General features: G+C 39.3%; 1 protein-coding gene across 18 annotated transcripts in view; it reads left to right on the top strand.

The window, feature by feature from the left end:
- FHIT (fragile histidine triad diadenosine triphosphatase) overlaps positions 1–24,583 on the top strand; it is a 1,490,910-nt gene that overhangs the window by 343,994 nt on the left and 1,122,333 nt on the right. For 2 of the 18 annotated variants that reach the window (XM_028843170.2, XM_077990325.1), the window contains exon 3: positions 17,144–17,329. The exons of the other annotated variants lie outside the window; for them this stretch is intronic. The gene's annotated coding sequence lies outside the window, so the exon portion shown is untranslated. The remainder of the gene's footprint in view (positions 1–17,143; positions 17,330–24,583) is intronic. 18 annotated transcript variants of the gene reach the window in all.

Below are 24,583 nucleotides of genomic sequence, written 5' to 3'. Positions count from 1 at the left end.
TGGTCACACTGTAGATCTGTTTTTAGTTTTTTTGAAGAACCTCCATACCGTTTTCCGTAATGGTATAGATTAGTATAAATTAGTAATTCTGTACTAATTTATATTCCCACTAGCAGTATACTAGCATTCCTCTTTTACTGCATTCTCTCCAGCATCTGTTATTGTTTGTCTTTTTCATAGTGGCCATTATAATTGTTGTGAGATGGTATCTCATTGTGGTTTTGATTTGCATTGCCCTGAGGATTACTGATGTTGAGCATTTTTTCATATGCCTTTTGTCCATTTGTATGTCTCCTTTTGAGAAATGTCTATTCAGGTCTTTTGCCCAGTTTTAAACTGGATTATTAGTACTTTTGCTGTTGAGTTGAGTTCCTTATATATTCTGTATTAACCCCTTGTCAAATGGATAGTTTGCAAATATCTTCTCCCATTCCGTGGGCTGTCTCTTCATTCTGTTGATTGTCTCCTTTGCTATACAGATGCTTTTTAGCTTGATATAATCCCATGTGTCTATTTTAACCTTTGTTGCCTTTACATTTGAGGTGTTATCCAAAAAAATCTTTGCCCAGACCAATGCCCAGAAGCATTTCCCCAAGGTTTTCCTCCTAGTTTTATAGTTTGAGGCCTTACATTTAATTATTTAGCCCATTTTGATTTGATTCTTATATATGTGAGAGACACAGATCTAGTTTCATTTTTTCTGCATATGGATATCCAGTTTTCCCAGCATCATTTATGAATAGACTGTCCTTTCCACACTCAATGTTTTTGGCATTTTGTCAAACATCAGTTTGCTATAATTAAAGGATTTATTTCTGGCTTATCTATTCTGTTCCGTTGGTCTATGTGTTTGTTTTTACTCCAGTAACATGATGATTTAGCTATTATCACTTTCTTGTATATGTTAAAGTCAGATAATGTGCTACCGCTAGCTTTGTTCTTTTTGCTAGGGATTGCTTTGGCTATTTGGGGTCTTTGGTGGTTCCACATAAATTTTAGGATTTTTTCTAATCCTATGAAGAATGATATTGGTATTTTGAAAAGATTTGCATCAAATCTGTAAATTGTTTTTGGTAGCATTGTAATTTTAACAATGTTAGTTCTTCCAATTCATGAACATGGGATATCTTTCCTTTTCTTGTAACCAAATCTGCAATTTCTTTTATCAGTGTCCTGTCATTTAACTGTAGAGATCTTTCACTTCCTTGGTTAGATTTATTCCTAGGTATTTTATTTTTTCTTTCTGTAACTATTGTAAGTGAGATTGCTTTCTTGCTTTATTTTTTCATTAGTTCATTGTTGGTGTATAGAAATGGTACTGATTTCTGTATGTTAATTTGTATCCTGCAACTTTACTGATTTTGTTTTATCATTCTAAGAATGTTTTGATAGAGCTTATATGGGTTTCTGTGTGTAAGATTATGTCATCTGCAAACAGGGACAGTTTGACTACTTCCTTTTCATTTCGAATGCCCTTTATTTCTCTCTTGCCTAATTGCTTTGGCTAGGACTTCCAGTGTTATGTTGAATAACAGTGGTGAGAGTGGGCATCATGGTCTTGTTCTAGTTCTTAGAAGAAAAGCTTTTAGCTTTTCCCTGTTTCATAAAATATTAGCTATGGATTTGTCATATATGGCCTTCACTATGTTGAGGTGCACTTATTCTATACTTAGTTTGTTCAGGGTTTTTATCAGGAAGGGATGTTGAATTTTCTTTTCTTTTTCTGCGTCTATTGAGATGATCATACGGTGTTTGTCTTTAATTTTGTTAATGTGAAGTATCACATTTATTGATTAGCATATGTTGAACAGTCCTTGCATCTCTGGGATAAATCCCACTTGATCATGGTGAATGTTCTTTTTAATGTGATGCTGGATTCAATTTGCTAGTATTTTGTTTCTTTTTTTTTTTTTTTTTTTTTTTGAGATGGAGTCTCGCTCTGTCGCCCAGGCTAGAGTGCAGTGGCCGGATCTCAGCTCACTGCAAGCTCCGCCTCCCGGGTTCATGCCATTCTCCTGCCTCAGCCTCCCGAGTAGCTGGGACTACAGGCGCCCGCCACCTCGCCCGGCTAGTTTTTTGTATTTTTTAGTAGAGAGGGGGTTTCACCGTGTTAGCCAGGATGGTATCAATCTCCTGACCTTGTGATCCGCTCGTCTCGGCCTCCCAAAGTGCTGGGATTACAGGCTTGAGCCACCGCGCCCGGCCAATTTGCTAGTATTTTGTTGAGGATGTTTGCACTGATGTTCATCAGGGATTTTGGCCTTTTTTTGTTGTGTCCTTATCTGGTTTTGGTATCAGGGTAATAATGGTCTTATAGAATGAGCTTGAAAGAATTCCCTTCTCTTTTATTTTCTAAAAGAGTTTGAGAAGGATGGGCATTAGTTCTTCTTTAAATGTTTGGTAGAATTCAGTAGTGAAGCTATCAGGTCCTGGGCTTTTCTTTGATAGAACATTTTTTTAAATTATTGATTCAACTTGTTGCTTGTAATTGGTGTGTTTAGGTTTTCTATGTCTTCTAGGTGCAGTCTTGTTAGGTTGTTGTATGTGTCTAGGAATTTGTTTCTATTTGGTTTTCCAATTTGTGGGCATTTAGTTGTTTGCACCAGTCTCTAATGATCATTTGTATATCTGGGTTATCAGTTGTAAGGTCTCTCTTTTTGTTTCTAATTTTATTTATTTGGGACTTTTTTTTCTTGGTTAATTTAGCTCATGGTTTGTTAATTTTGTTATCTTTTCAAAAAAAGCTTTAAAAATTTTTTTGTAAGTTTTAGTCTCAATTTCATTTATTTCTCCTCTGATCTTTATTATTTCTTTCTTTGTACTAATTTTGGGTTTGGTTTGTTCTTGTTTTAATTTTTCTTCTTGCACTGTTACATTATTTGTTTAAAATCTTTCTACTCTTTTGATGTAAGTGTTTGTTGTTATAAACTTCTAGCGCTGTTTTTGCTGTATCTCATAGGTTTTGATATGCTGTGCTTCCATTTTCATAAATTTTTAAATTTTCTTCTTAATTTTTTTATTGATTCTTTGGTCATACAGGAGCATGTTGTATTTATACAGCTTCCAAAAGTCCCTCTTGTTATTGATTTCTAGTTTTATTCCATTGTGTTCAGAAAAGATACTTGATATGATTTCATTTCTTTTAAATTTGTTGAAACTTATTTTGTGGCCTTTGTGATCTGTCCTTGAGGATGTTCCATGTGCTGATGAAAATAATACATATTCTGCCACTGTCAGGTAAAATGTTCTGTAAATGTCTGTTAGGTCCATTTGAGCTAAAATGCAGTATAAATTCAATGTTTCATTGTTGATTTTCTGTCTAGATGGCCTATCCAGTGATGAGAGTGGGGTGTGGCGGTCCCCAACTATTATGGCATTGGGGTCTATCTCTCCCTTTAGATTGAATACTATTTGATTTATATATCAATGTGTTCCAGTGGTGGATGCATATATAACTGTTGTAGCTTCTTGCTGAATTGATTCCTTTATCATTATATGATGATCCTCTTTGTCTCTTTTTACAGTTTTTTCACTTAAAGTCTGTTTTATCTGATATAAGTAAAGCTACTCTGGCTCACTTTTCATTTTTATTTGCATGGAATATCTTTTTCTATTCCTTCACTCTTAGTCTATATGTATCCTTAGTAGTGAAGTGAATTTCTTATAGAAAGCATATAGTTGGATGATGTTTTTGTTTTGTTTTGTTTCGTTTTAAATCAATTAAGTCAGTGTATGTCTTTAAGTGGTGAATTTATTCTGTTAACATTCAAGGTTATTATTGGTAAGTCATGATTTTCTTCTGTCATTTTGTTAACTATTATCGATAAGTCATGCCTTGTTTCTGTCATTTTGTTAACTATTTTCTGGTTATTTTGTATATCCTATGTTCTTTTCTTCTCGTATTATTTATCATTGTGGTTTAGTGATTTTCTGTAGTGATAAGTTTTGCTTCTTTTTCTTTTTTTTCTCTGTATCTGCTCTACCAGTGAGTTTTGTTGTTGTTGTTGTTGTTGTTTGTTTGTTTTTGAGATGAGTTTTGCTATTGTTGCCCAGGCTGGAGTGCAGTGATGCAATCTCAGCTCACCGCAACCTCCACCCTGGGCACACGTGATTCTTCTGCCTTAGCCTCCTGAGTAGCTGGGATTACAGGCATGCGCCACCACACCCAGCTAATTTTGTATGTTTAGTAGAGACAGGATTTCTCCATGTTGGTCAGGCTGGTCTTGAACTCCTGACCTTAGGTGATCTGCCTGCCTTGGACTCCCAAAGTGCTGGGATTATAGGCGTGAGCCACCACGCTCAGGCTCTACCAGTCAGTTTTATACTTTTGTGTGTTTTCATAGTAGTAACAATCATTTTTTGCTTCCAGATGCAGGACTCCCTTTAGAATTTCTTGTAAAACTGGTCTAGTAGTGATGAATTCCCTGTTTTTGCTTCTCTGATAAAAATTTTATTTCTTCCTCATTTCTAAAGATATATTTGCTGGATATAGTATCCTTGACTGACAATATTTTTTTCCTTCAGTACTTTGAATGTAGCTTTCTGTTCTTTCCTGGTCTATAAGGTTCTGCTGAGAAGTCTTCTGTTAGTCTAATGGGAATTCCCTTAAATGCACTATGACACATTTCTCTTGTTGTTTTTAGAATTCTTGCTTTGTCTTTGACTTTGACAATTGAACTATAATGTGCATCAGGCCTTGAATCTATTTGGGAACATTTGAGTCTCCTGGATCTGTATATACACATCTCTATCCAGACTTGTGAAATTTTTAGCTATTAGATAATTAAATTAGGTTTTACATTTTTTTACACATCTTTTCCTCCTGGAACTGCCATAATACAAAAATGTGTTCACTTAATGGTGTCCTATAAGTCTTGAAGTCTTTTTTAAAAACTCTTTTTCTTTCTTATTTCTTTTTTTCTCTCTAAGTAAGTAATTTTAGATAACCTATTTTTAGATTCAGAAATTATTTTCTGTACTTAAGTCTGTTCTTGAAGCTCCCTATTGTATTTTTTATTTTACTAATTGAATTATCTTTTTTATAATATCTATCTCTTTGTTGAATTTCTCATTTATATAATAAATTCTTTTTCTGGTTTTACTGAATTGTCTATCTATATTTTCTTGTATCTTGTTGAGTTTCTTAAGAGTACTAGTTTGAATTCCTTTTCTGGCAATTCATTGATTTCCTTGTCATTAGAGTCTGTTACTAGGGAGTTATTTTGTTCCTTTGGCATTGACATATTTCTTTGCTTTTTCATATTTATTGTGTTTCTACATCAATGTCTATGTGTTTGGTGGAAAATTACCTCTTCCAGACTTTCTAGAGTGGCTTTTGCAGAGAAAGACTTTCACATTTAGTTGGATCTTAGTGTGCTAATTAGGAAAGGTGTAGTGACTTTGTTTCCAGGTAGGTTCAGTGGTGTAGTATCTATGCAGTTTCTTTAGCTGCATTTGGTGTCAACAGTAACTGTGGATGCCTGAATGACTTAGGCTATAGAAGTGTATGGTAGTGGCAGTGAAAGCATAGGTTGTTAATGTCCTCAGTGGCAAGAGCTTTTGGGGTCCTCCTATTCTCATTTTCCTCATAATGGGGATAATTAACCAAGAGGATTCCTCTTACATGGCCTACAAGCAGTTCCATTGCTTTGAGTTCCAGGGGCTGGTACTTGAAGTGGCTATGGCGTCAGGGTCCTAATATCAGAGTTTCACAAACCTATTGTGGCTCTTGGGTCTTGGGGTACAGGTTCACTCTCTGTAGCTGGGTCAAATGTAGGTTTCCCACAGAGCCAAAGTCTATGACTCTTAGGCACCCCCTACCAGCTTTAGTTCAGTGGGTCATGTTATAGCTGTGATTCTACCCCTGGGGAAGAGGATAGAGCCCTGGCTCAACTCTGGGAAAGAAGGAGAGTTTTAGGGGTTTGAGCACGGCATGCATGGTACAGTTATAATTTGGGAGCCTAAGCCAATAGGGTTCAGTGACAGCTTGGGTCCCTGAGAATGAAGCACTGTATAGTGGTAAATTTAGACCTTGGAATGGTGGGGCACAGCTGTATCCCAGACTCCATGTGGCCAGGCGCAGTGGCAGCAAGTACCTCAGAATGGCTGAGCATGGCTATTGTTTGGGCCCCGGAGGGCAGGGAGTAGCACAGTGATGAGTCTAATCCCCAGGGAACAGCATGTCTTAGCAGTTCAGACTCTAGTGGACTAGTCCAGCTTCAGGAAAGCAAGGTACTCGATTGTCTAGTAGGGTAGACTGTCTTAGGTCATATTCTACTCTGTTTCCTTGGGACATGAGATACTACATCATCTCAGCCCTGGGATGCACAGTTGTTTAACTTGACCACGGCAATGATTCCCCAAGGGGCAATGTGACACTTCAGCTCAGGCATGACTGTTCTGTGTGGCCCAGGCACCGTTTACCTGGGACACAGGGTTCTACCAAAGCACTATTTCCTTGGGAGATACTGTGCCATTTCAGCTCAGACCCCTAGAAGCAGTGTATAGTTGCAGCTGAGAGAAGCAGATGGAGCTGTTCTGCCAAAGAGCTGTTTCCCCGGGAGGGAGAGAATGTATCGCTTCAGCTCTAGCACAAGAGGGCAGGTGAAGGGATAGGGAGAGCAGTTTTCACTGTTTGGCTCCATGGGGAAAGGCATTAACAGTTGCTGGCATCTTGCCTGTGGCCCCCAGGTAGGGGTGGTTGGGAGGTGGATTGGCCTTACGGAGGCAGGGGCATCAAGGCTGCTCACCCTCAAGAGAAAATCACACTCCACCAGTAATTCCAGTTCTAAGATGATATAGCACAGTTGCCATGTGGGCTACAGGAAATAGAGCACAGTGTTAGTTCCTTGTCTGAGGTGAGTGCAGCTGTGTGGCCTCTAGGCAGCTCCCTCAGCTGGACTTAGTGCCAGTGAAGACTACAGGGGACTCTAGTAGTGAGAATTGTAGGTGTCCAAGGTGTTGGTGGAGGCTACTGGGATCCTCTTGCTTACCTTTTTTCCACAGGGAAAGTTTGCTCTGGGTTTCTGGATCATCTCAGCTGTGGGTAGGGTGGTAGAGTTGTGATGTGTCCTTCCATTCTCTTTGTGGCTGTCCTGAGTTTCTGTGCTCACCAGGGTTTCTGTTACGCCTTTGATGTACTCTGGCACTCTCCTTCAGTTATGTACATTAAAATGTAGTTGTTTATTCATTGTTTTGGCTGTCTCTGTGGAAGGGATGAGTGCTAGGGTTTCTAGTGAGCCATCTTGCTGATGCTGCTCCCCTAAACTTAAGTTTGAAAAGCATTTAGAGCAACTCAGATTATCTTGTGCAATTTATGAATTTATGAATGCCATAAAAGAATAACGTCTACTTAAATACACTTCTGTATTTACTTGTTAAATGTATTCATCAATATTTTAAAATAACTTTACACATTTAACAATTTTACTTTCTTTGTAAACACTTCAAATACTTGGCAGTACAAGCTCACAACCTTAACAAGCAAAACCTTTCTAAGCTTTGAAGCCATGTTTTGAATCAAATATACTAGACTCACAAAGAATAACTTCAGTTATCTTAAACATCTCAGTACTACTTAAAAACATGAAATTCTGTTAAACTTTTTAACCTAAAATTAGAAGTCAATAATCTAATTGCAGGGGCAATCTGTCAGAGTCTTAAATATGATAAATTATCTTAAACATCACAAATACTTGATACAAAATACTCAGATTGTTCCATTACCTAAACTCAACCAAAAAGTATGAATATAATGGATTTCAGTGACCATACACTCTTACCTGTCTCAGGGTTGAAAAATCCCTTTCTTACTAAAGGAACAGTGATAACATCTCAGGTGGTTTAAGGTTAGGTTCCTGATAACCTGAGGTTATTTATCACCGTAAAGTTATAAAGTCAAAAATTTATGTTCATAATATGGTCACTTCTTCAGCCTTTATTTTATTAAATTATTTTTAATTTCTAATGACAGCCCTACAATGTAGGTATTACCATTAGCCTTGTCTATATAGATGAGGGGATGACTCAGAGAGGTTCAATAATATGTCTTAGGTTACAGAACTTATAAGTAGATGAATATCTATTCATTTACACACACACACACACGAATAAGTTTTCCTTAGCTAAAAATTGGCACCCTGAAATTTTTCATGCTTACTTAGAATGGGAGCTCTCTTCTCAATTCTGTGTCTGCTACTTACTACCTGCATAACTTTTGGCCATTTGCGTAACTTCCCTAAGTCTCAGTTGCCTCACCTATAAAGTAGAGATAATGATCATAATCTTCTATGTAGGATTGTTATGAAAATCACATGAAAAAATATATGTAAACTCTTAAGACTATGCCTGGCATCTGTAAGAGCTCAAAAATGATCATTTTACCATTATTATCCATTGTACTGCCTACAAATTTTCACTTGAATAACTATAGACTTCTTAAACTTAACCTAAATTTGATAACTTTCATGATATGTGAAAAATGGGAGAGGCCCATTAAATCAAAGGTCCCTGCATGCTGAACAAGCACAATGAACCAGTTAGCACTGTGGTAGAGGGCAGAAAAGGATTGAGGATAAGGCTTGTCTGTGGGTTGGGTTTGACAGACCTAACATGGTATTTAAGGGGTATGTTGACGGGCAGCCATTCAAATAAGTGGTTAACTTGGGAAGTGGGAGTAGGATAGTCATTCACACATTGTAACAGGGTGGCCCAAGAGGTGGGTAGAATTCTAAGGTGGGGAATTCAGTATCTACACATGGTACAGAAAAATGGTACATGGTACATGTACATGGTATGAATGTTGGACAAGTAGTAAGCATCAGAAAAGGTTTGCAAGGTAGTCAGACCTATGTCTTTGGATGGGTTCTAGTGTGTAGGTGGGAGGAAGAACAAAGAAGCCAACAAGGGCCAGAGTTTATTCCTAGAGGGATTTGGGTCCTTGGAACGTGACCAGCGGTACCAGGTTGAAGCCCAGGTATGAAAAGAACATTGCTGAGCATCTACTGTTGCCTGATATGTGCTCCCATTTAAAAAATATTCTCTATATTATCTCATTTCTCTCTCATAGACTCACAATGTAAATCTTATTGTATTTATTTTATAGGTGACAAAAGACATGATTAAGTAAACATTTCCAAGGTCACACATCCAGTAAGTGGTCAAATCAAATCAAACACAGACCTTCCTATTTCAGAGGTCGTGATATTTCCATGACAGCACCCTGCCTCAAAGGTGACTTGGTGTTGAGTTTAGAGCATTGACCTAGCTAGTCTTTAATCTCTCCTGCCATATGGCATGATTAGTCCTTAGAGGAGGATAGGTTGAGACTGCAGATGGGAAGTAGGTGTAGGATTGCAACTCTTGGGAGAGGAGGCCCCTAGAAGCTGGGAGAGGGTGGAGCCTAATCAGCAAGAGTGAGAGATGCATAGTCTCCTTCTTCTGTCCCTGTCCTGGTTACATGCCCTAAACAGCACTCTAGTTCTTCATTAGAAGTGGAAAGGAGATAAAGTTAAGTTAATGACTACATATGACAACGATTCTTAACCTCTTAATGTGATGAAAGATGTGAGGTTTTCTAGAAAAATGTACACAGACCAGTAGTTACACCATTCCACATTCAATTTCAGAGGGTTCCCAGAGCTCTTGAAATTAATGAAGGATTTGGTCACTAGCCCAAGAGACTTTTTAGACCAAGAAAATCTTCAGACCATGGATGCACACCGACCTTTTAGAACTGTTTTCTTTGAGGAGTGCTGGCATGATTGCAAGCCGATGCTGCTGCTGCTGCTGATGGCAGCAAACATGTATTTAGAGTTTAATAAATACCAGCCTTTATTTTATTAAATTATTTTTAATTTCTAACGACAGCCCTACAATGTAGGTATTACCATTAGCCTTGTCTATACAGATGAGGGAATGACTCAGAGAGGTTCAATAACATGCCTTAGGTTACAGAACTCATAAGTAGGGGTGTGCTCAATACAGCTCTATAATTTCATAACTTAAAAAACAAGAGGTTTTGATCTGGTGTAGTTGGGGAGAGTGGACAATTTTTAACATGTACTATATAAGTAGTGATATTTTATTTTTATTGTAGACACTTGCTTAGGGGTGACAAATTTCACCTACCACATTTTAAAATGCCATAGTGGGAAGCCCTGCTGTTTAGCTTGCTGTTGCGCTTTCTATACACCGAAGTTTATCTGAATATTGTAAAGGGCTTTGCTGTTGAAACATACTCTGAAATGGGAGGCACATATTAGCTGGGTTATATTTCTTTCCATTAGCAAATTGTAAGATTACTACTTAGAATTTTAAACAGTGCTTGTTCCTTCAAAGGACTTTATAGCTATCAGCCAATTAAGCTTTCCCAGTCTCCTGTGGAGTCAGTCAGTATGAATTTCCCATCCTGTAGGCCACTGTTTAGTACCCTGGATATACCAGGACCATAAGATAGAGGCAGCTTGGATGGTTTGTCGGTTTGTGTACTTCTGAACAGTCTTCATGCAGAGAGAATTTGGTCACTTCTAAACCCATCTTAGAAGAAGGGCAGGCCCTTTGTTGGGGGATCACACAAAGCAACAAAGGAACCTGTTGAAGGAAACAAGGCTGCACAGCAAATCCACAGCTCCTTGGGACAGCTTAGAGTGCTTACTTTTATAAGACTGCTACTAAATATTTTCCTGACATGACAAAACAACTTGCCCAACTTTACTTGTGTGTCTTTGGAGAGAGCCACAGGTGGTTATCAGAAAAAGCACTCAATAGTTTCAAATCTTTCTTCCTCCCAGTAAAATCATCTGGAGGGAAAAATTGTATCCTTTTGCTTTCATCCACTTTGGTTCTGCTTTGCAGGTTTCTTTATGAAGCTTCTGGTAGTGTGATATCTCTCTCTTCCTCTTTCTCTCTCTCCCCTCTCTCTCTCTCTCTCCCTCTCTGCCTGACTTGTTCCCCTCCTCCAAAAACAAAAACAGACAAAAAACCCAAGTTGGTTGGCATACTACCCTACAAGTTTTTTCATCAGTCAGAGACCTTGAAGCTCAAATCTAAGAACACAAGAGTTATAGGCATGTTCCTGGAGTGTCCGGTGCACAGGAAAGTAAATAATAAATAATCTTTGTTTTTTGAAGGGGGAACAATTTAAGCATCTTTGCCTATGAACTCAAAGACAAAACTCTTCCAGACTTTTGTGAGTTGTTGCCAGTCCTTGGTTATGTTACTACCCTATAATTCAGTGTTTCCTGAAAGGAGTTAAGCAATTTTAAGGCCATTATAAATTTTATTATTATTTCCTGGGATGTATTACTTGGATTCTCAGCGTGATCATTAAATTTGTATTCTCTTTGAATCATTCTGAGTGAGGATTTGTCTCAACAAAATGATCATTATTCTTTGTTATATTTTCAAAAGGAAAATTGGTGTTATGGGCTAATGACTGAGGAAAATGAATTTAGAGAATAATGTGGGATTATTTTTGAGGCATAATTTTCATTCAAAAACCAGGAAGCAAAACTGACCAACTTATAAAAATGCAGAGAGTAATGTGTTTTTGCTCCTTGAGAATTTTTCTGGGTAGAAGAATTAAAGAGAAGAAAAGGAGAAGGAAAGAAGGGCAGGGAGCCAAAGGGGGAAAGATATCCCACTAGATGTGAAATATCTAATTGCCCTTTCCCCAAAGGGCCTCACAGGAAGTATGTATTTATTGGAACCAAAATGAAGTGATAGTACACTGAATTACAGGATTATAGACCCCTGAGCTGGACAACTCATGTTAGATTAACATTCTGCTACAAGTTTTTAGTATGTGTGAAGTTGTTTGCCTACAAATGTTTTTTGCAACAAGTGCTCATGAGATATTGAAAGAAATGAAAGCATTTCCTCATAGCATGGAATTTCTACCACAAACAAAAGAAAGCAGGCTTTTGGCAAACTGAAGTCCCATTCAGGAGTGTGTCACACTTAGGGACACATAGCAGGCAAAACATGCAGTTCCTTTTGGTATGATGTTGTAAATTGTATTCACCTGTTTATATCACAGAGGTTTCTTTTTATCATTTGAACTCCATTTGTATTTTCCTCAGTATATTCATTTTAAAAATATAATAGGAGCTGGGCACAGTGGCTCACACCTGTAATTTCAATCCTTTGGGAGACTGAGGCAGGAGGATCGTTTGAGCCCAGAAGTTCAAGATCAGCCTGGGCAACAAAGCAAGACCTTGTCTCTACAAAAATAAATAAATAAATAAATAAACAAACAAATTTTAAAAATGAAAAATCTGGGTATGATGGTGTGTGCCTATAGTTCTAGCTACTCAGGAGGCTGAGGTGGGAGGACCACTTGAGCCTGGGAGGTCAAGGCTTCAGTGAGCCATGATTGTGCTATTGCACTCTAGCTTGAGTGACAGAGCAAGACTCCATTTCAGAAAAAAATAAACAAATACAGTCAGACATTTAGCATCCTGACTTACACATTAAATATGTTACCATTCCTGGACCCCTTCCTTATTTATATAGAGTCCTTTAAAAACAGGCTGGAACTTGAAAAGTATCATTATGTACCTAATAAACTTACTATTTTAAAAAATGATCATATTTAGTGCTGAAAAAGTTGTGGTGACAGTGTTATGTTATTAGACTTCTGGTAGCACTATGGATTGGCGAGTTTCTTTTGCTGAGCAGTTTGATAGTAGAGAGCCTGATTAGGAGAGATAATCATCTGAGACAGGAGTTCTTGGAGACTTTTCCTACGGTAGTCATGTAACAGAAGCAGAACAGAATATTCATTAGTGTGCCATCATAAAGCACTCTGTAGTTTCACTGTGAAGGCAATGTTAAAATATGCAAAACAGGTTCTAATGTAACTTATTATAATGGTTCTGATACAATGAGAAAAAGGAAGACACAAAATGGCAGGCATGCAAGAATTGCAGATATGCAAGAATGAGCTGCCCTATGGATAAGGACAGAAAGGCAAGAACCACAAATGGAAACAGTTTTACATGGGATTCCTTTTCCTCCTAAAAATCATGCTCTTGATGCTGCTGTTGTGCCATCTTTTAAAAAAATTTAATTAAGAGTAAGCTAATGAATGTAGACATCAATGAGGAAATGCTCCAATGGGTCCATGTTGACAATGTCTGGGGCATCAGCAGGAGAATAGGCTAAGTGACTATTTCCCAAGCAGTTCTCTCGGGGTACACTCATTTACCATGGTCCATGGTCTTACCCGTGGGGGAATCTCTCTTCAAGATGGAATCACATTACCCAAGTTTGTGAGACCTGGTAGCCCAGAAGGCCCCTTTGTGATTTTACAACCAGCGTTGGCCCACTGCACAGACTCTTGGGACTGTTGCATTCCATGCACTAAGCAGGTCTGAGGTCCATGGGAAGCCAGAGCATCAGATAGTTGCCTGTTTAGCAAGAGAAGAGAACAAAAGGAATTGAGTGATGCTATGTTTTCATTTGACACAACATACGACATGACTGTCAGACTACAGATAGCTTCATGCTGCTCAGTTCTCATGATAAGGACAGATAGCCTTGCCTGTGGAACTGAAACTCCAAGGCCTTAGCTACCTTCCACCTCCTGCATCTCTCTCCACAGTAGGGGTGCCATGTCCCTACATTAGAATACTTGAAGGTCATTAACTAAAGTCTTCCTTTCCCTAGACAGTGCTTAAATGGCCACTGCCAACATCTCTTTGTAGCTTTTCTTTGTATATTTTTCTACAACTGACCACTTTTTCTACCCATAAACATGTTAATATTCTCTATCAGTTGAAAGTCAAGTCCTGCTGATCTGTTTTCTTTTTCCTTGTGTGTTTAAATACCTCTATATTGATCCATTATGCATATAACAGAGCAATATTAGTTTCTTCATTTCTGAGTTCTATGGGCATGCACTTTACTCTTGCTCATACATGCTGAAAATAGTAGGTGACAGAATTGAGGAGCAAGGTGAATTTATATGTCAGACCAAGAAGGAAAATGGAAGCGAAGGTAAGTCAACAGATTGTGTTGTGCACTATGGTGGATTATTTCTAGGTACCCACAATATTTATTGCAAGTCTTTATAAGGAAAAATTAAAAATCAAATAAAAGTATCTTAATTTGTTCTTTTGTCAGAATCCACACTAAATGGTAAAGCAAGGTATTGAGGGCCCCTTGGGAACCAAGAAAAAGAGCTCAAGAACAGACATCCCTCTTCGTTGGTGTCAGACATGAGTATTTGAAGTCATATCAACTCCTATAAAGGCAGAAGTTGGATGAGACAACTTGCAGTGATGGTGGCTGTTGCTTAAACTCTGGCTCCCTATTATTTATCTTGGCACTTCTGGGGTGGCTCTGGAGTCTAGAAAGCATGTATTCTTTCTAGTGAACGATGGTTCACTAGATCTTTGTAAGAGTGGTCCCTTGGGCCTTAGAAACATATTTGGCCACTAGATGGCTTCGTGGCAAAAGTTGTTTGAATTAGAGTTAGACACCGAATCCAAGCATGCCCCACCTCTCACCCCAAGGTCTCACTTTCTGAAATTTGGAATTCAAAGATAGGCAGTCATTCCTTGCATGTGGCTAGAACTATGACAGGTAAACCTGAGATCTGTGGACAACCATATTTCCCTATGAAAACTGAGAAGCAGGGAAAGAAGAGGGCTGTATTCCCTGAGTTCCTGCCCACCTTTTGGTTCCTGGCACCGGGGGGAACTGGCTGCATCTTTGCCTCTGAGTCCTTGAGACACTCTTGGACCATTCTAATGATGCCCCTTCAATTTTAACCTACCCTGGTTTGGTTTCTGTTACTTAGAACTGAAGAGACTTACTAATATATTCTGTACTTCAAGCCAATAACACATGAATAATTGCCCTCAAAAATTAGAATTGATCTTCCACAGGGGGTTAGGAGATTTGGGTGAAATAGGTATTATCTTCAAATTAAGTGTGTTAGGGGTATTTCAAAATCTTCATTAAATTTTCAAAATCCTTCCTGTTGTGTTGCCAGAATATTTCCTTAGATAAGAGACCAATCTGAGGTCGGTTCCTTGGGATTTGGTTAAGCTGGGAAATCCCTTCAAAATGACAGAAGCCAGGCTGTACTACAGTGTTAAAAGGCCAAAGACTGAAACATTCTAAAATGTAGATACTTAAGTTTCTCAGAAGCCTCCTCTTCCATTCCCCTGCTATCCCACTCTCCTCCTCAAATCCATGAATATTCAAAGGTATTTGAAGCCGAAATGGGCCTTTGAGTTGTTACTTGATATTTTCATGCATGTCCTGAGATTACAGCCTGGAGCTTCGCTTTGAGAATAATAGACAGAAACAGCTATTTGATTGTGTCTTTAGACTCCTAAATTCTATTTGCAAATCAATTTCAAAGAAGCTTGATTTGAGAAAGTAACAGGGGAGTTAATGTTGCTATGAAACAGTTTAGCTAAAATGTGTCACCATATCCTCATTGAAGACCATTTGCTACTCATTCAGAAACAACATGTTACAAAGAGAGTAAATTGTCAAGGAATCCCACTCATGAATTGATTGGAAAAGATAATGTATTCCTAGATAAAAAAGGAGCTCTGATTGTATGAGAAAGGGCTTCTTGAGACTTTCCGATTCTTATTGGTTGTTTCAAGGTGTGGAATTTAATAAGGCACGAACAACTAGGAAGAGAATAGGGAGTGACAGGCATAGAGCAGTAAGTGTAATATACAGCAAGAGCGGGGAATCTATCAAGCGGGAACACTTTCTTGGTAGAGAGAGAAAGCATTGCCCTGTAAAATGGGATAGCTTTGAAGGAATTCCAAGTCTTTGTTTTTGGACATTCAACTGTAGACGAGGGTTTCACAGAACTCATGTTAGGTTTACAGGTTATGAAATACTGTTTTCCAAATGGAAATATATGGCTTGCAATCTCAAAGAAAAAGAAAACGGAGGGAAAGGAATGCTTCTGGCCAAGGCATCAATAATCCTGTTATTCTGAGATCTGTAATGATCACCCACAGGCAGTAGCTCATTCTGCTGCCTTTCCAACTTTCTTATGTTTTTATTTAAAAACCTTCAGTTGTATTCAGATATGTCATAACAGGCTATGTCTTGGTGAGCATACAGGTTTGTCATTGGGAAAGGTCATGTAAGACATGACTTACAAGCTACTTCTACTGTTCTCTGCATTTCTCCACCTTTGGGAATCTCTGTTTTAGTTAGGAGAGACTTAAGTTATGCCACAATAACAAATGAGTCCCCAGATCACCGTGGCCTATCACAAAGAAAGGTTTAGTTCTTGCTAATGGAACACGCTCAACAAAAGTTGTCAGGGGGCTCTGCTTATTATAGTCATTCAGAGAGACCCAGGCTGAGGGAGCCACTAACATCCTATAGTTAACCCAGAGCATGTGAACTTTCTGGGGGAGAAAGATTGGAGAATTAAACATAGTTTTTTCTTTGACTTAAGAAATGAAACATGTTACTTTTTCTCATGCCCCACTAAGTAGAGCTAGTCACATGATCCTGCCCACTCATAAAAGGCTGAGATGTGCAGGAGTCTCTATGCTCAGGCCAAAGGAGAACTGGATGAACCTAGTGGTATCTGTAATATTATCTGCCATACTTAAACCTTCTTAAGACTTTGTTCCTGCATAAAGGCTGCCCTGATCAATTCAGCTCACAGCCATAACATCTTCTTTTGAAGATCTGTTAACACTTGTGTGTACTATTCATTTGGCCCTTAGCCTTCACTGTCTTTGATATGTAAATGTCTACTTATGCATATATGTGAATATGAATACATATTTGCATCTTTGTGATGTCTCCTATATTTGCTTATGAGTACCTTGAAAACAGACAAGCTATATTTTTTGCATTACCCATAGTGCCTTGCATATTCAGTTAGTGTGTAATAAATGTAGTTTATGGGTAAAGCTTGTGTTCAAAGGGCAGGAAATAGATAATAAGCAAATTTGCTAATTTTATTTAATTTATTCCACAAATGCATAGCAGCTTCCTTATGGGAGTGGGTGTTCATAACAAATTAATTAAGAGTCCTCACAATCTTCCTCTGGTCATTAAAAAGACTATTGTAGGCTCATGTTGCTGAGGGTCATGGACACTTTGTGATCTAATACCTTCAATTTCCTGGCTTTTGCTCATGTAGGAGGAAAAGAAAAGGAGGCAAACTGAAGAGAAGGGACCCAATAGTTGTGGCAAATAATTTCAACAGTGAATGGGGAAAGAAAAGAGGAAAAATCACAGGAACCCAGTTACTCATCAAGCATGGGAAGGGAGACTGCAATAATGGATGACTTGGTGCTTGTGATGAAAGAATCTTACAGCCTGAGTGGTAAGATAATTATATCTCCTGATAATTATGAGAGAGAGAACTAAATATATAAAGTAGCTTGTCTCATCTGTAGGCTTGCCCATAGGCAAAGCTGGAAAAACCCTCTGGGTTAGTTACCTATTGCTGCATAACAAATTATGCCAAAACTCAACTGCTTAAAACTGCAGTAAACATTTACTGTCTCATGTTATTTTGGTGAGTTAGGAATTTGGGACAGGCTTAGTGGGGTGGTTCTGGCTCTACAGTCATCTGAAGACTTGACTGGGACTGTAAGATCCACTTCTAAGGTACCGCGTGCCTGGCAGCTTGATGGAGAGCATTGGAGGGAGGCCTCAGTTCCTCCCCATGGGGGCCTCTCCCTTGGCTGCTTGAGTAACTTCATAGTATAGTGACTGGCTTCCTCCAGAGACAGCCATTCAAGATAGAGAACAGGGTGAAAGCTTTAAGGACTCATGGCTCTTCTGACCTAGCCACAGAAGTCATACATTTCTGCACATCTCATTGCTTACACCGATCAGCCCTCTTGCACATGGAAAATGACTTCACAAGTGTGAATACCAAGAGGCAAAACTTTAGGGGCTGGGTACCACATCCTCTACATTTTTGTAGAAGGAGACTCAGATTAAAAATAAATCTCAAGTACATTCCTTCCAGAGATTGAAGAGAAGAAGTTGTAGAAAGAGGAACCCTCAGTCTATTTGTGGCAGGAGTTTGGAGCCTTTGGGAACAGATGACAGGCACCTCTGATTCAGGGCCTCCGTCTGAGCAGACTTCTTCTTTCCTGCTTGTTGAATGCTTCCCCGAGTCACTTCTTAGTTGCTGCTAGAACAGGAGAATTTTGACAATTTTTAAAAAATCTACAATTGTGTGTGAAAGAAATCTGATCTCCCTTTAAGTATATCCTATCCATGGAAAACTTAACTGTCCGGTCTACATACTCTACTTCTCTGAGTAGCAGTAGAGCTGCTTAAGAAGAAATAGATGTTTCTCAAGTGTTATCCCCGAAAAGATGTGCCCTCTCTTTGCTTCAGCCTTGTCACAGCCCTCCCTTTTAGGGAAAAATGAGAATAAGCATGCCTGTCTCACAGGGAGTCATGAGCCTTAAGTAGCATAACAGATACGAAATGCCTAGCACAGGGCCCAAGATAGAGCTGGGGCCTAGTACAAACTGGGTCCTGTCTCCATAGAGAGTCTCTTGGTATAGAATCTCTTCATACTCAGAGGAATGAAATACATACAAATGATTAAAATGAAAATTCAGACTCTTATAAGTCTGAATTTAATTACACAATTTTAAAATAAACTGAATTTTATTAGGCATGTCTAACAAATCACTACTTTTATCTAAATAAGTAGTTCATTTTTTTCTCAACAAATATTCCTGCAGTGATTGACATGTCTGATACATGTGCTGACTGGCCACTGGCCTCATATGGCTGTTGAGCACTTGAAATGGGCTAATGGGACTGAGAAAATAAATTTATTTAATTTTACCTTATTTAAATTTAAATAGCCACATATAATTAGTGGACACCACATTCAACAGCATAGGCTAAAATGCTAAATACCTATGATTTTTTTCAACATCAGACAGAAATGGGAGAATTTTTGAATTTTTTGGTCAGCACATGCCTTCCCTCTTATGTACCTTATTTATTTATTTTAGGGGGTCCTTTATTTGAGCAGTTGGCTTGTTGCTATTGAAAATTTTTCTCAAAGCCAACATGTAGATTTATCCCCTATTTTATTTTATTATGATTTATTTCTATTTTATTGTGAACTAAGGCGATTCAGAAGCCGAGCAGTGTCTCTGTGGTTGTGGATATGAAGAGCTTTGTAGATAGAAGACAGCTGGATTCTTACATGCATCTGCCCTTTATCCTCATTTCCTTGGAGTTAATCGAATCTTTTAGGGTTTTGATGTATTTTCAAAGGGTGCTTTCTAAGTTGTATTAATAAAAGTCATTATACTTGAGGGCTATACACTGGGTCCCTAAGGGTGTCCACTAATATCCCCTAAAACAATGTTAAAAATGATACGCGAGTTGCTGAAGATGATTTACCTTATGCTCTTGAATAGGTTCTTTTGATAGCTTTAGAATGAAATTCAAACGACAGAGAGGTTCAAGTCTTTCAAGTCAGGACAACTTAGCCTCCAACCTCATCTGCCACCCCTCCTTGCCAATACAGGGCCCTGTTCCAGAATATGCCACACCATCCACTTTCTTCCTGAATCTCTTGCTTTACCAATGCAGTTTCTTCAACTGGCTTCTCCTTTTCTTGGTGAAGGTATTCATTCCAAATCTCAGCCCTTTTGTGAGACCTCCTCACCCTTCTGCAATGAGAGATAGCACAATGAAGTGTTTAAAACAATGGGCTCTAAAGTTGGACCTCCTGTGTTAAAATTCTAGCTCCACCACTTACGGATAGTAATTTAGGCTGGTTTCTTCACCTGCCCATACCTCAGCTTCTTCATCTGCAAGATGGTATGCATCATGGGTCTATCTCTGCTGTGGTTTGGCTGTGTCCTCACACAAATCTCATCTTGAATTGTACCTACCATAATCCCCATGTGTCATGGGAGGGACCCAGTGGGTAGGAGGTAATTGAATCATGGAGGCAAGTTTTTCCCATGCTGTTCTCATGATCAAGTCTCACGAGATCTGATGGTTTTATAAAGGGTAGTTCTTCTGCACATGCCCTCTTGCCTGCCACCATGTGAGATGTACCTTTGCTCCTCCTTCACCTTCCAACATGATTGTGAGGCCTTCTCAGCCATGTGGAACTGTGAGTCCATTAAACCTCTTTTTCTTTATAAATTATCCCATCTTGGGTATTTCTTCATAGCAGTATGAAAATGGACTAATACAGTCTCATAGGCTTGTTGTGAAGGGAAGTGAGACAAGTACTCAATAGATGTCAGCTGTAATTATTATTCTGTACTCCCTTATTCATACTTTTATTCATACTTTTATAATGGTGATATTAATACCTTTATTATGTTATCTGCATTATTGTTGAATGTACATGTTTCTGTCCTCCACTTCCATTAAGAGCTGTTAGAAACAGAGGATAATATCTATTTCACTATTGTATCCTTAATACCTCACCCAGGGACTGTCAAAGAGGAGGTGCTTTATACATATTTTTAACAAATGAATGGAAATATGAGTGCATTAATTTATTCTACTAATGAGCACCCATTAAGTGTTTAGTAAACCCGAGATTGATAAACCCTTTCTCTTCTGTGAAATTTAATGCATAATGGTTTATTAGTCTTCTATTGCTGCCATAACAAATTATGATGAATTTAGTGACTTAAAACAACACACATTTATTATCTGGAGGTCAGAAGCCTGATACAAGTCTCACTGGGCTAAAATCGAAGTGTCAGCAGTGCTGTGTTTCTTACTGGAGACTGCGGAAACACCTACTTCCAAACTCACTCAGGTTATTGGCAGAATTCAGTTCTTTGTGGTTGTAGGACTGAAGTCCCTGTTTTCTTTCTGGCTGTTAGGCAGGGATTCACCCTTAGCTCCCTCAGGCCTCTTTCTGGTGCTCACACGGAGCCTCCTACATTTTAGAACCATCAATGATGCATCTTATGTTTTTCTTTCTTGTGCTTGGAATCTGACGTTCCCTCTGCAGCATAGCTCCTGCATCCTCTTCTGCTTTCTCACTCTGACTGATTCTTCCACCTTCCACTTATGCTTTTACAACCTCATGTGACTAGGGTAGACATACCCAGATAATTCAAGATAACTTTCCTGTGTTAAAGTCGGTTGACTAGTCACCTTGATACGTCTGCTAAGTCTCTTCATGGCAGCACCTAATTTAGTGTCTAGTTAGATAATCAGGGATGGGAATCTTTTTTTTTGTTTTTTTGAGAGGGAGTTTCACTCTGTTGCCCAAGCTGGAATGCAATGGTGCAGTCTTGGCTCACTGCAACCTCTGCCTCCTGGGTTCAAGCAATTCTCCTGCCTCAGCCTCCCAAGTAGCTGGGATTACAGGCACTCACCACCACTCCTGGCTAAGTTTTGTGTTTTTAGTAGAGACGGGGTTTCACCATGTTGGCCAGGCTGGTCTTCAACTCCTGACCTCAAGTGGCTCACCTGCCTCAGCCTCCCAAAGTGTTGGAATTACAGGTGTGAGCCACCATACCCAGCCCAGGGATGGGAATCTTGCAGGGACATCTTTAGAAGTCTGCCTATCGCAATGGTCAATTAATGACTGTGTTTAAGCTGTTCAAAAAATCCATCATATTTCGGCTGGGTGCAATGGCCCATGACTGTAATACCAGCACTTTGGGAGGCCTAGGCAAGAGAATTCCTTGAGGCCAGGAGTTTGAGACCAGCTATGATCTCGCTGCTGCACTCCAGCCTGGACAATAGAACAAGACCCTGTCTCAAAACACACACACACACACACACACACACACACACACACACACACACACACACACTCCATATTTTTATTTACCTTTCATCTCTATGACGGTGGCGATTATATCTGTTTTATTTACCAAGTTATACTCAGCCCAGTGCTTGCTTATCTCATGGTAGATATTCTACAAACATTTATTAGACACATGGAAATTCCTAGACCCAGATATTTGGGTTTGTTTTTGTTTTAATCATTTTATTGTAGTTTACCAAAGTGATCAAACCAGCTTTTTTTTTTTTTTTTTTTGAGACCGAGTCTTGCTCTGATGCCCAGTGCGGTGACACGATCTCAGCTCACTGCAAGCTCTGCCTCCCAGGTTCATGCCATTCTCCTGCCTCAGCCTCCTGAGTAGCTGGGACTATACAAACCAGCTTTTTTAAAAAAATGATTATATTTATTTTGGTTCTTACTTTGTTTTTCAGTCTCCTATAACTTTGGGTTTATGGCTTGATCCCTTACCTTTTCTCTAATTTTAGTGTCTTTTCACTTTTTTCTCCTAAGAAAACTGGACTGGACCTCTTTTGGAAGTTTGGGTCCTTTTGCAGTGATTTCAAGGGGAACATGAGAGACTAGACTATCAATACTGATGATGGCAATGATAGCAATGATGGTGATGGTTTGGTCAATGTGGGCTGGTGGTTCTCAATCGGAGGCTATTTTGCAGGTGACATTTGGCAATGTCAGGAGACAGTTTTGGTTGTCATGGCTACTGGAGAGGTTACAACTGGCATCTAGTGGATAGAGGCCAGGGATGCTGCTCAACACCCTACAATGCATAGGACAGCCCTCCATAACAAAGAATTCTGTAGTTCAAAATATCAGTAGTGCCCAGGCTGAGAAACCCTGAAGTAGGCTAACTGCTGTAATGAGCTTTGTCAAACCCCAGTAGCTTAACTGAAAAAAAAAAGATATATATGATATATATCCTATATGTAAGATATATATATCCTTTTTTTTTTTTTTTTTTTTTTTTTTTTTTTTTTTTTTTTTTGAGATGGAGTCTCACTTCTTCACCCAGGCTGGAGTGCAATGGTACAATCTTGGCTCACTGCAACCTCCACCTCACAGGTTAAAGCAATTCTCCTACCTCAACCTACCAAGTAGCTGGGATTACAGGCATGCGCCACCACATCTGGCTAATTTTTGTAGTTTTAGTAGAGACAGGGTTTCACCATCTTGGCCAGGCTAGTCTTGAACTCCTGACCTTAAGTGATCCACCCACCTCGGCCTCCCAAAGTGCTGGGATTACAGGCATGAGCCACCGTGCTCGGCAATAAATAAATAAATAAAAATAAAAAATAAAAAATAAATCTTATTCAGAGTCCTCTGCAAATGTTTCTGAAGGGTGGCTCTCCTAGGAGGTTCCTGGGTAGGATCCAGGTTCTTTCCATCTTGTGGCTCTAAATTCTTTAACAAGTAGCCTTCAGGGTGCCTGAGAAGGAAAAAGGAAAGAGTGGAGTCTGGAAGATTTCTGTAGGCCCATCCAGGAAAGGGTGTACATCACTTCTGCCGCATTCCATTCCTCGGAACTCAGTCACTTGGACCCACCTAACTCCATTGAAGCTTGGAAATGCGTCTACCCGTGTGCGTGGGTGGAAATGCGGTCTACCCCGTGTGCGTGGGTGGAAATGCGGTCTACCCCGTGTGCCTGGGTGGAAATGCGGTCTACCCCGTGTGCCTGGGTGGAAATGCGGTCTACCCCGTGTGCCTGGGTGGAAATGCGGTCTACCCCGTGTGCCTGGGTGGAAATGCGGTCTACCCCGTGTGCCTGGGTGGAAATGCGGTCTACCCCGTGTGCCTGGGTGGAAATGCGGTCTACCCCTGTGCCTGGGTGGAAATGCGGTCTACCTGTCTGCGTGGGTGAATACTAATAATCTCTGCTAGAAAAACTGAAACAGCAGCAAAACAATATTAATACCATTAACATCTAACATTTATTAACCTCTTCCGTGCATGCATGCATAGTAATTTACCTGATATAGCTGAGGCTCAAAAAGGTTGAATACCTTGTCTAAGTTTATGAAGAGGTCTATGGGGAGTCCAGACATGAACACCGGTCTGCTTCATTCCAAAGAACATGTGTTTAACCACTACTCTATACTCTCATTAGAACAGGAATTCAATACTGCTCTTAGTGGGGCTTTATTTTTATGAAATAGGAACAAAACCCGTAAATACCACAAATGCAGAATGTTCTAGACTTCCAGAACCACTAAAACAATTCTTCCTAAAGAGTTGCTGAAATCCTTTTTAGGGAATATCAATATATAGCTTGCATTCCAAGTTTTTGTCTGGATCACAGATGAATAGACAGGGAGAGATGAATGTCCTGGGGAAACACTATCATGGTGCTTTTAAATCATCCTGTTGCACTTAGGCATTGCAGCCTGTGATTATATATATTTCAAATAAGTTTTCTGTAGTCCAGAGGGATTGCTAGCCAAGGTAATGAGCACTGCTAGGAATCTTGACAGCAAACTCTAAATGGTCTCAATGCCACAGACTTTCAAGAAACTGGGCCTTCTTGAAGTGAATGGCTATTTCTGTCCTATTTAAGTAATTCATTCTCATCTCTCTCTGATTAGTGGTGAGCTTGGTGTCATATGTGATAGTTATAATAAGGCACTTACCAAAACTTGCTTTTAAGGGTGGAAGGCATTTTGGCTTTGATTGTCATGGAGCAAGGTAGAAGAAAGAAGCCCTCATTTCATAAAAGGCCACACTGGTAGACAAAGCAATATGAATGGGTGTAATATGTGAACAAAGTTCAGAATCTTCCTTTAGAATGAAAGTGCAGCAGTTTCCTGGAAT

The sequence above is a fragment of the Macaca mulatta genome, chromosome 2 (assembly GCF_049350105.2).
Source record: "Macaca mulatta isolate MMU2019108-1 chromosome 2, T2T-MMU8v2.0, whole genome shotgun sequence".
Classification (NCBI taxonomy): domain Eukaryota; kingdom Metazoa; phylum Chordata; class Mammalia; order Primates; family Cercopithecidae; genus Macaca; species Macaca mulatta.
The sequence above is the reverse complement of the archived record's forward strand: the minus strand, read 5'-3'. Positions and strand labels throughout refer to the sequence as shown.